Source organism: Thunnus albacares, chromosome 11 (assembly GCF_914725855.1).
Source record: "Thunnus albacares chromosome 11, fThuAlb1.1, whole genome shotgun sequence".
NCBI classification, from domain to species: Eukaryota; Metazoa; Chordata; class Actinopteri; order Scombriformes; family Scombridae; genus Thunnus; species Thunnus albacares.
Window position 1 is genome coordinate 7,415,208 of NC_058116.1, and position 12,725 is coordinate 7,427,932.

At 41.1% G+C, this 12,725-nt stretch overlaps 1 long non-coding RNA gene across 1 annotated transcript; it reads right to left on the reverse strand.

Annotated features, from left to right (window-relative positions):
• Nucleotides 1–3,210: 3,210 nt before the first annotated feature.
• On the reverse strand, nucleotides 3,211–4,903 carry LOC122992847. The gene is made up of 3 exons (XR_006406154.1): nucleotides 4,834–4,903; nucleotides 3,755–3,856; nucleotides 3,211–3,538 (listed from the first exon to the last, which is right to left on the reverse strand). It is a non-coding gene; the product is annotated as an uncharacterized LOC122992847 (long non-coding RNA).
• Between the last annotated feature and the right edge of the window lie 7,822 nt (nucleotides 4,904–12,725).

Genomic DNA, 12,725 nt, shown 5'->3' on the forward strand with positions numbered 1-12,725 from the left:
CTAACACCCATGCTTTCAACAATCCTTGAAGAGCTCTTTTTTCCAAAAAGGGTTCTTTGGATTGAAAGGGTTCTTATTGGAACCCTTAGTCTTACAAAGAACACCCCGAGAACCCTTTCTTCAAAGGAAGGGTTTTCAGAAGTAAATAGTTCTGGGTAGAACCTCAGCCCTTCAAGAAGAACCCTTTTGGAACACTTACCTCTAAGAGTGAATATTGGACCTGTTTTTCGGACATAGATTAAGCCTAGAACTAAGACTAAGACTTTTTTTTTCAATTGAGAACTCCCTTGGGGATAAACTTAAAAACAAATGGCTAGGACTAGGCTTAATCTATATCCAAGCAAGAGGCCCAGCCTATTGTAACCTTCTGAGGGGGCACTTGGAAGACCTGTGGGAGCTGTATAAGCCATCCAAGCATGCTCTGAGCTCAGTTGGTGCCACTGTTCCCATTATTTATTGTATTTGTAAACTGATTGTTATTCAATATTTAGAGTGTGAAGATTATTCAGGGGAACCAGTTGACTTCCTCCTGCTTGGAGACCCTGCATATCCCCTTCTTGAATGGCTAATAAAGGGCTACATGCAGTCCCCAGCATTAACCCCAGAACAAGAGTCCTTTAATATCTACTTAAGTGCAGCACAGACAGCGGTGGAAATGCGTTTGGAAGGTTGAAATCAAGGTGGGGGGTCCTCTTGAAGAGGAGTAACTTCCACTTCACTGTCATGCCCTTGATGGTGGTTGCATGTTGTGCACTACATAACTTTTGTGAGCAAAAGAGGGAGAAGCTCAATCCAGTGTGGAATGGAGAAATTATTGGCCTTGAGAGAGCTCTGCCTCAGCCAATTGCCAACACATTGCTGGCCAAGAAGCAAGTGCTGTTCGACGAGCACTGACTGAATACATGGCTGAAAATTTCCTGCTGCTTCAACATGTGTAAACCTTAAACATCTGTAAAATCTATTTCATTTCAAAAAGTAAGAATGTTTGATTGAGGTAATCTTGTTTTATTTTCCCTAACACTATCAACACTAACACTAACAACTAACACTTTTTGAAAAAAAGGAAAAGCAGTTTACTTTGCTAAATGCACAAATTATTTAGTGCACATTTTGAAGTATTTCAAGCGTATCTGTTTGTGGACCAGTTTCAAGTAAAAAAAAAGACATTTTCTTTGCAATAATGTGTAATAACAGTGTCTACACTTTTTCTTTTCATTAGTCAAAACGTGTTCAGTAAACATGACCACAGTTTGGTAAAGTACAACTTCAATCTGAAATTTTACTTCAAATAAACTTAACATAGAACTTTTTGCATTGAAGTGTGCTTCATTGAACTAATTCAATTAGCTGTGCGTAAATAATCTGCACTACAGTTGTTGCTATCTGTATTCCTCCTTAGGTGCAGGATGGTTCCTCCCAGTGGGGTAGTTGGGGTGGGATTGTATGGGGTAGCAGGGTGCAGGGTAGGGATGAGGATAAGGTTGAGGATGTGGAGGAAACTGGGGCTGAAGAGTCCTTCCAGCAGAACCGACACCACATGCTCTGTAGTACAACCATGATTTTCCAAGATGCCATTCATCATCCTTTGCTTTCTGTCATGACTCTGAGCCAGCTGGGCCTCCATCCATTGGTTTTGGTTCTGTTGCATCCTCTCCAGGTGTTATGCCCTCTACTTCTGCCTAACTGGCAGCCTCTCTCCTCCTCCCTTTCCCTCTCTCTCTGGATGCTTTTCATTATGCTAACCTGCCTCCTCGTTTCCCTCACTCACGTCTCTTCCTCGTGCCTGAGCTCCTCCCAGCGATGATGAGAGAGAGAGATGCGAGGAAGAGATACGAGGACAGAGGAATTTAATTTATCAAATGGTCCTCACTCACTCCAGCGTCATTTTGAAGAGATGACAAGTTGTCATGATGCGCTTCACCCTAAATGTCAAATATGAATAAGTCAGCAATAGAAATTACTAAGTAAAAGTTTAAACTGTAAAGTTTGCATTTAAAATTCATGTACAATTAATGAACACTTTACATTCAGTAATCTTTATTTTGTGAATAAATAGGCTATGAGAAGCTGCTGTTGTGCTTTCATTCCTTCTCCACAGGTAGTTTTCCTGATCTGCTGTATTACAATAACAGCATGACTGTTTACTCTCCCATCAGATTAGCTGACCAATCAATATACACTTTGGATCAAAGGGGTGTTGCGGTCCGTTAAAACACTTCCGCATAGGATACACCTGTGTTTCCTCGCTCTAAGCTCCTCCAGGAGCCTCCTCTCTCCTCGCTCTTCCTCTCCTTCAGGTGCATTTCAGGGATTGGAAGATCCTCCATGATGGCGGACGGAGATCAATTTCTGGGTCACGGAGGAGAGAGGACGCGAGGAAGCATAGAATTAGCGTATTGAAAAGCACCGTGTGTGTGTGTGTTTGATTGCAGGAGTGGAGTCAGGTGTGAGAAGTCAGGTCACCAGCTGCCAGCCGTCATCATAATTCTGCTCTGCTTCAAATACCTGGTTCCAACTGCCACACTCCGCCAGATCGTAGACTCAGTTACCCTCATTCCTGGCTTGACTCCTGTCTGTCTAGAACCTGCTCAGGATCATCTCTGTTCCCCCAAGCCCTACGGACTCACCCTGCCCTGCTTCGCTCTGCCAATTCCCCTGCTCTGCCCTGCTCCTGTCTCGGCCTCAGATTCCGGCTGCCAGCCCCACCCTTCCCCCCCCGTTCCTCCTCACCCAGCATCTGCCTCCCCCTGGCCTCAAAGACTCCTTTCTTCACCTCAACATCAGGTTGTTAATAAAATCTTCCTGATTCGAATTCCTCACTTCTGCCTCTGTGTTCTGCATGTTGGGCTCTCTGTACTAGCCCATAACACTAGGAGTGCTTGATGCTTAGAAGACCAGGTAGCCATGGCTGAGGTCAGCTGTCTCCTCCTTTTGTTCCGTAATGCCCCTGTATGAGATCATACAAGTATTTAAATACAAGATCCAAATACATAGCTCTGCATGGAACATAAATTTTTTTCTTTTATATTTCAACTAGAAAAGGTGATCAAACTTGGATGAGCAGGAGAATGGAAACGGAAAATGGTCAAATTGCTCTTATAAAATTGTAAATGATTGCTAATGCACTCGTGATATAACCATGAAGATTTCTTCTTCAGTATTTTTCAATCAACACCTATTAAGTAGGAGCTTGAGCAGCTGAATTGGTAAAGTTAACAATATAAAAATAGAGACTCATTCTTTATAAAGAATTTATACTACAGTATGTACTGTTGATTTGCAATCTGAGAATATAATACAAGTAGTCAATACCCGACAGCATGTGTTATATGGTCCCCAATGACCAAGGCAAAGCACCTACTAGTAATATTACAGATCTTTTGACCTACAGTACCAGATTCTGCTGATTCTGGCTGTGTGGATCCTGTAGCAGGGTGTAATTCTGCTTTTTGAGTACTTGTGCCAGGTTCCTCAGCCAGTTGATTGGATGCTATCCCAGGTGGTTCCCCGGAGTCCACATTCTCCTCGATAGCTCTCTCTGTTAAAACATAAAGCAGTTGCCTCTTACAGATAACCTAACACAATTTCTCAAAAGTGTGTGTAAAAAAAAAAAAAAAAAAAAAGTGTGTATGAGTGTTCTTTGCTGGCCATAGGTATCAAATGTTTGAATGAAATGAAAGCCAATAAACCAATTAACTGGTCAGCTGTGTAAGGAAGGTAGGGAATAACAAACATTAAATATAACTTAGTTTACCTTGATCATCATCAGCATCACCGTCACCATCGGGTCTTTGATGCACCCGTGCAAACCCAATGTCCAGCCCACCTTCATTGGCAGTGGCCAGGGGTCTTTGACCTAAAATATCATTAAAGAGGTTGAAGTGTGTAAATGTGGACGGGTGGGAGCCAGTCATTAAGTTCTGTTTTTTGGCTTTACAATATGCAGCCTTTCCTACTTTCCAGCGGACGCATACTTTCTTGGGTGTTCTGGCAAATCCTCTCTCATTCAGTTTGTCTGATACTAGTATCGTCATTATGGTGCTTTTGCCCATCTAAAAAATGCATCATGTCCATGCTACGCAAGACACGCAACATGGACTCTGTCTCCTCAAACTTCCAGAAATATTGTTTCTTCCCTGTTTTGCTTTCAATTATCACATTTGTCAACAATACACCACATGGTCATGGTGACATACATCATCAGTCTCACATGCGCACCTTTCTCAGTTTCAGTAATGCCACTCAGGTGTATACATGTTCTGACTAGCCCCAAATAATGCAAGTAAGATTGGAGTAATCCACATATCTTATTGCGATTATGCTTACTTCGACTAATCGCATTAGCATAGTTGGAGTATAGTGTTTACACAGGCTCTGCCTTACTTGTATTATTGCCTTAATCGCGTTATAATCTAATTATAAGTGTGCATGTAAACATAGCCGATGTTAATGTGATTAGTAACACCTGTGCTTTCTCTGCTATGAGAGAAATGTCTAAATGTCTGTCTAAATGTCTTCTGGGGAAAAGGCCTATTCTGTTATATATATGTGATATGCAAAGTTTAGTACAATAATATGTTGAAGGAGAGGATTTTCATAGATTATATTTCATAGATGATATGTTCTTCATGTCTGTCCATATAGAATCATGTCAAGGTCATGTGGAATAACAGAATTGTCACAAACCATCAAGACAAAAGGCCATAAATGCCTGTGCTTCTGTTTGAAAAATCATTTACATCCAAAGCGTCATAAACTAAGAAACAGTCTAATTTTAAGCTTTGTGACAATGTAGCTTTGAGATCATTGATAATACAGTAAATAATTACTTACAAAAGCATCATAATGTCACAATCCCAGCCTATCCCTTTTGTCTTCCTAGTGTTTTGCCTCTGCCTCCCAGTCTGTGTGAGTATATGTGTGTGTTTGTGTTCCTGCCGCTTACCTGGATCCTACACACCTGCCTGAAATCAGCACATCAACTCCTCAGCCAACGTACATGTCATGCATCAGTTCAATACCTTTACAGAACATGTACCCTGGCATTTCTCCCACTCATCGCGAGATTGTTCTGTCGGGTTTAGTTCTTTATTGGACCCAAGCGCAGAACATGGACTCAGAAGCAGATGATGTTTAACAGATTTATCAAATTGTTGCAGCACAGGTATAGGAAGCCGGGTCTGCTACAGCACAGGCTCTGGAGACTGGGACTGCTGCGGCATGGGCTCTGGAGGCCGGGGCGGCTGCTGGGGCTGGTAGCTAGGCTGCTGGGGCTAGAAGGTCTTGTAGCTAAGCTGCAATGCAGGAGCAGGGAACTGGTGAGTCACTAACCAAGCGTGAGCTGCAGGCTGACAGGCTGGTGTGGTGCCCACCAGGCTGGAGCAGCAGTCCAGGTTGACACCAGTACAATGAGGACCAGAGCTTGGGCAGGCCTGGGTGGAGCCGGCAGGGGCCCATGGGCAGAGACTGGAGACCGATGGGAGCCAGCTGAACATGCTCTGGATCTGGCGGGCACAGTGGCAACATAGCCCAGGGGGATGCAGGGCTGTTGCCAACAGGTTTGAAGGCTTGGCTGGCAAATCGAGGTCCCCCCAGTGCCAAACAGGTTCCCAGGAAAGGGTCTGTCTCCACTGGGTCCATGACTGGCCAGATTGTTCTGTCAAGTTTAGTTCTCTAGTGGATCCAAGCACAGAACACAGACTCAGAGGCAGATGACATTTAACAGATTTATTGTAATGCACTTCAAAAGGGGATGAGATGGCTGCAGACAGCAGGAGGTATGGAGGTGGCATGGTTGACGGAGGTTGTGAGGGAGAATGAAAAATCAGGCATCCTGAAGCACAGGAGACAAATAGGTGTTAATCAGTTGTTAACCGGAGGAAACTAACTTGAAGAAAATCAAAAAATAGTGAGCCAGAGTATATCTACCACACGAGCAGATAGAACTATTTGGCAATGAGTGGGAGAAACACTGGGGTACATATCCTGGAGAGGTGATGAGCTGATGCATGACAGGTATGTTGGCTGAGGAGGTGATGCACTGATTGCAGGCAGGTGTGTAAGAATCAGGTAAGCGGCAGGGACACACACACACACAGACTGGGAGAGAAAACACCAGGAAGAACTAGGGCTAGGCTAGGATTGTGACACATAACCAATATATGATATATCTATAGTGAGCCACATTTACAGCCTCTACCCCAACTGTAGGAGAGTGAAATTTGATGTGCACATGTTGCTTGGATGGGTCACAGCTAAGCATGATAGCTAATTTTTCTCACAAAGAAACTCAAGATACATTAATCAGGTTAAACAGTGCTCCACTGTCCCTGCAGAATGCCACCGTGGGGACTAATAGGGATAGCAATAGCAACTGTTAACAATGCTTTTTGCAATCGTTGAAAAGCATGAAGCAAGTTTGAACTGCTGATGTTTTGTTTTTTTTCTTGAGAAATGTCTCCCTATTGCTGCACCTATCTCTCTGTCATACACATACTGAGACTTCAACCTTATATGCAAACCCTAATCTAGCCAGAAGTGTTTTTCTCCTCAAGTAAATAATGGAGGATGTTAAAGTATCATTTGTCCAAACTCAGTAGATAAAGAAAGAGTGTTCTTGCTCAGCTTCAGTGGATTTCACCTACAGCCTCGATTTAGTTTCTCTGACCACATGCTGCAACACTGGTGATAGCATGTCATTTTAGTGCAGATCAAAGACCTTTTACATGAAGCTGTGGTACTCATGACTGCTATCGTAAATCAGCTTCAGGTAATACTGCGTGCTTCAAACTAGTCAGGGAGTCACATCGCAGCCTTTCATCAGCTGCCTGTGGTGCATCAGCAATCATCACTTATTGAACAATCCATAAGGAGTATTGCTGGGAGAAATATTCAGAATAACCGCTTACATCATGTTGGTTATTGCTCCCATGAAAACTGCTCCAGCACTGCAGGACATGCACGTTAAAGTGTCTCAGCAATTTTAGCTTTATCATGTGTGTAACAGTGTTTTTCAAATATGCTTTCTCTCTGCTATTTTTAACCCTGTAGAACATTTTGTTTAATGTATTTAACTTTGTTTCTGCGTATCCGTCTTGTCTGTATGACTCCCTCTCATCCTCTCTCACTACATTAAGTCCACCATCTCTCTTCTCCGATCTGTCCATTGTTGCCATACAAGGTAACACTTGCAGCCAGAAACCACATTCTTTCCACAGGATTAACATAGTTCCTCTCAGCTGCAGAGAGAAATCATAGCCACATAAGCTATAAATAACTGAGCCGGAGGAAATGTGGGGGAAGACGTAAAAGTTTTAGGACTGAACCTCTGTAAACATTAAAGGAGATTTTTGTTCATGAAAATTACAAAACATCATAAAAAAATGTACATGATACAGATGACACTATAGATTGGAAGTCTATACATACAGGGATGAATCTATAATCTATGAATCTGGTTTTGGATTGTAAAAATGGTTTCAGGGCCCAAACAAGAGTAGAGGAGATCTGATCTCAGTACTAAACTCAAGTCATGACCTGAACAAAACTGAACAAGGGCTGTAACTACAGGAAATCTTGCCAAATCATATACATTGGGTCAGAATTGCTGATATCTATATTTTTTAACAAAATTTTAATTGAAAAACAATATATGTATTCAACATATCCATATTCCAATATGTTTATCTTCACATCTGTGTTGTTATAGCAATGCAGCATCAGTCACAGTGACTGAATTACTTATGGATTACACAACGTTATCGATTTTGACTTTTTCCTCCTCATTAAGACTATTGCTGCTCATCCTTTAATCATTTTAAGACTGAATCTGAAGCCTTAGTCAATTAGCTGCTTCAAGAGAAGAAGCCTCCAGATGACTGTCCGCACCTCTGGATCATTTTTATCTTTTCTCATCAGTCTTGAATTCCCTTATCATTTCTTCATACTTCGTAATAACTTAAAAAAAGAATATAGTTGTAATACATTTTTTCATAGATACTTAGTTTTCTGTGATGTTGCTGTAATTTCTCCCAGATATGAGTAGTCCCATTTCTGTTTTGCATGGCATTGTAGGACAACAGTGTCAAATCAAGCTAATTTAGCATGCATACCCTTTTGACACATTTTTACGCAGACTCAGTTTTGTTGCTTTTCCAACACACCACACTTGACATGGCCAAAAGTATGTGACCACATATGAACATTATAACCATATGTCATTGTTGAACAATCATAGGCATTAATATGCGGCCACTGAATAACAGCTTCCACTCTTCTCAAAAGGCTTTCCATAAGATTTTGGAACCTGGCTGCAGGCATCCAGAGATCAACCACTGATTCTGGAGTTAAGGTCTGGCAGGCTGGTCAGGTTCCTCTACAGCATACCTGGCTTTGTGCACGGAGGCATTGTCACATGGAAACAGGAGAGGGTCTTCAATAAACTGATTTAGCAATAAGATTTTCCTTAAATGGAAGTAAGGGGCCTGGCTAAACAATGAAAAACTGCCCCAGACCAAAAGCAAACACACAAAAGTATGTGGACTGCAGCTCTAAACATCCTCCACAAGAGGGTGCACACCGGCTCAATGTGATATGTAACTCCCTGTGAAACCATATTTGCTTGCTCTCTCCTATTACCCATTAAAAGCATCAGGGGTTGCAGTAAACAAAGAGGCTTTAGAGGTGAATAACCCCAGCTGGGAGAACATGCTGGTTGGACTCCCTTTGTGTTTTTGGGGTCACAGTGTTGTTCCAGTGAGCTGAGCGTCAGCACTAACAGCAGCTGGCATGCTCCAGGCTCTTACTGGCAAATCCCACTGAGTCATCAGCAAGCTGCACCTCTTTGTCCCCAGGTTTAGCTGAGCTCTGTGACCTCCTCCTGTACTCCTGTCATCTCTGTGTCATAGGATTGTGTGCATTGACGTTCAGGCACCACAGAGTGGGATACATACTGCAGCACAGAGACCAAGCAGTGACCTGCACGCACTTGAGTGCACACATATCAAGTTTGTCCATGCATCTTTAAAGATCAAATACATCTGTAATCAATATTCAGATTCAACTCATGCATTAGAACAACAAACAATTGTTTTTATTTTTAAAATGGTTGCTTAGATGTTTTTGCAGACATAAAAAGGATTTCTGCTATTTTTGAGCTTCAGTAATGAGGGTGAATAGAATAGATTGTGATCATGCAAGAATCCCAGAAGCCCACAACACTTTCACATTTTCTATTTTTTGTAAGGGGTAGTTAGACAGAAATGATGAATGATGACAAATTTAATACATTAAGTAGATTAAGAAATCTTTGTCAAAGTGTAAAAGTACATATTAGTTTTTGTAGTAGTTTTGGTATCTCATTGTGTGTCATGGAATTTTGCTATTCTTTGTTTATATACAGTATATCAAATAAATATTCCATAAATGTGTCACACATATCAAAAACCCTGGCCATTGTGTCATATGATTTTTGTTCTTGAACAAAATGAATGACCAGTACCAATTAATAGTTATCTCAAATTGATTACTATGACTTCTTATTATTATGATCTTACAAAAAATAAATCTTATTCTCATAAGCGATATTCTGTATCCATATCTGTATCAGTAACATTATTCAAATTTTTGTAGTTGTATCAGATTTCTAGCAGGTTAGAGAAAAAAGACATCTCAACTTTGTCTCATGCATTCAAGACAAATATGGAATCAGTACATCAAACTAAACATAGCACAAAAAGTAAGGAAATTTTTGTTTGGTAGATTATTTCTTTGTTGTAACAATGCTTCTTGGCAATAAATCTTATACCGTATATCTTATACCAGCATTTGTCCGAGTGACCAACGTGGTTGTGTTGGTCACTCGGGCACGAACAGCATGCCCAAGCTGATCCCACAAGTGTTCAATGGGGTTGAGGTCAGGACTGCTGGCAGGCCATTCCATCCTCTCCACTCCCAAATTCTGGAGGTAATCTCTGATAAACCCCACAAACCGACAAATGCTGGTTGAAGAATGGGATGCCATCCCACAGCAGTGTGTGACCAGGCTGGTGACCAGCATGAGGAGGAGGTGCCAGGCTGTTGGCTGTGTATGGTTCTTCCACACGCTACTGAGGCTCCTGTTTGTTAAATGAATAAATTGTAAAATTGCCAATATGTCTTGTTTCTTCAAACTTCAATCATCCAATCCACCAAACACCAAACAAGAGTCAATGGCAGAATAAGCTGTTTGGCATTGGCAGAGAAGATTTGGCATATTTTTCATGGCCGCAACCCACATACTCAACTCTGCTGCTCATCCCACAAACACATGTTCCTTACAAATGTGGCACCATTTAAAAGGGAAATAAACAGGCTTTCCAACGGTATAAGATTTATTGCCAAGAAGCATTGTTACAACAAAGAAATAATCTACCAAACACAAATTTCCTTACTTTTTGTGCTATATTTATAAATGAGAAAGATCTGCAGGCACTGAAATGTTAGTTTGACGAAATAATTCAATAAATGTCTTGAGTGCAAGAGAAATGTGTAGGAATCTCCCTTTTTTACAAGCTGTATCATATTGATAATTGTTACTAGCATCCATTCTTATGAACTCCAGAGGCCTGTACTACAAAGCAGGATTAGGAGTTGGCAAGGTAACTTCAGGTTTAACTCTGGGTTTTCAGTCCTATGATGGTGGTTCACTTCTTACCAGGGTACATCAGCATGGTAACTTATGCTGAATAGCTAAACTGCTCAGATCAGAACCTGTCAACACCCCGACCACTGGCCAATCAGATCACTGGAAAAAAAAGAGTCATCATTCCTACAAGATGCCGACATGGGCAAAAGTCCTGAGTTTACAATAAAGTGACAAGTAAAAAAGAGCGATATATATTTTTATAGGTCAGTGGAAACATTTTATTGTTCCAGGCTTTCTATTTCCACTCTGGTTTTAAAACAGAGCTTCTAACAAACAGAGAGATCATTTACAACACTAAACACATAATGATGATTTTAGCTGCATTTTAATTGTGCAAAGTTGATTTTATCCCCAGAGTGACAGCTGACAATGTGGATGATTTTACACTCTGATTCCATCACTGCAGCTCAGAATAACACGAGACAACTGTGTGATGATAACTGGAAATAAAAACCAAAGCTTGTCTTTTATTAGAAAAATAATCCACACACTGTTAATTGGCTCCCATGATTAAATGCAACATTTGGGTAAGACAGACCTCATCAGTCATTAACTACTTTCCCACTCTTTGCTTCAGCAGCAGAAACAGTCTGGTGTTACTTTTAAGTTGTTTCATGTGGTATATTCAAAATGGTTTCTTCACCATCCAACTAAATAGCAAAAAATACTCACTCTATACCTAAGTCATATATAATAATTCTTACATGTATTTTAAGCCTTAGCCTACTTTTAATATGTGGAAATTATTTCTAGTGTTCCTACATCTTCTTATTCAGTTGTATGATTACAGGCTGTCATTTACATTTCACTTCTTGAATATGACATTTTTCTGTCCCTAAAACAGAAATTTAACGCATGTACTTGATACCACTGTTTAATCTCATATCATATTAAGTACTTCATTCATGGTTCTGATGATGTCACTTGTAATTAACAACCCTGCCTCTTTCACATGAACGCACTTGTATCTGGATAAGAAAACCCCAGGTTGACTGAGCTAGTTTATAACCAGCTTCGTAGCACTGGTTATCTGGACAGCCAATGTTGGGCTCAGTGAAGGCAGATAACGAAAAAATATCTTGGATATGGCTTCGTAGTACAGGCCCCAGATGTTATCATCATGGACTCATGTTTTGGACGTTCTTGGTTAGCTTATGGTATTTTGTACTTGGTTTTGTGTTCATGTGTATTCTTGGACAGTTTAATGTATGCTGGGTTGTATCTTGAGTATTGTGTTTTCTGGGTTTTGGTTTTCTGTTTGCTCTGTTTCCCTCCTGTGTTCCTGCACTCCTCCCCAGACTGTTTTTCCCTCCACACCTGCCCTGCATCATGTTCATTAGCCCTGCCCTGCTCTCAGTGTTCTTCCCCAGTCTGCTGTTACCTTCACACCTGCCCTGTATCAGTCTTGTCAGTCCAGCCCTGCTCCCAGTGTCTTCCCAGCCTATCAGCTCTCAGCCTGCCCTTGTGTCTTGCCACCTGTTCCTTGTTGTCTGATTAGTTTAGTTTGTATTTAAGTCCTGGTTTTCAGTTCAGTCTTGTTGGATCATTTGCACAGTTTAGTTGCTGCCTGCATTTGTGTCCTGTTCCTGTGTTGGTTGATAAATATATTCAATTCCTTGTGCCTGCTGAGTATCTGCATTTGGGTCCTCCTGCTTTGCATTTGACAGTTCTCATGTAAGGAAAGCCATAATGATTGTACCAAAGATCTGTGTCTATGCATGGACAAACAGTGCTTAGCTTTACATCTGTAGTTTATCAGTGAGGTAGCTGATTCTAGGAAACTCAAAGTACAACATGCTCAGAAGGAATTCTTTACTGCTTTTATTGTGGATGTTGGAGCACCAATGATTTTTGCATTATGTTTAGACTCCTCAAACATTCAAATACACTAAATGCTGACCAAGGAAAAGCCATTCTTCTCTCAGTAAAAGTCTCTGTAAACATCTTGTGAACACAGCATTCAGAGATGCCACTTGCTCCCACCCTGGCTAGGTCTGCTATGCTTGTTTTTTAGCATGCTAATGTTTCTTTCATGTCTATT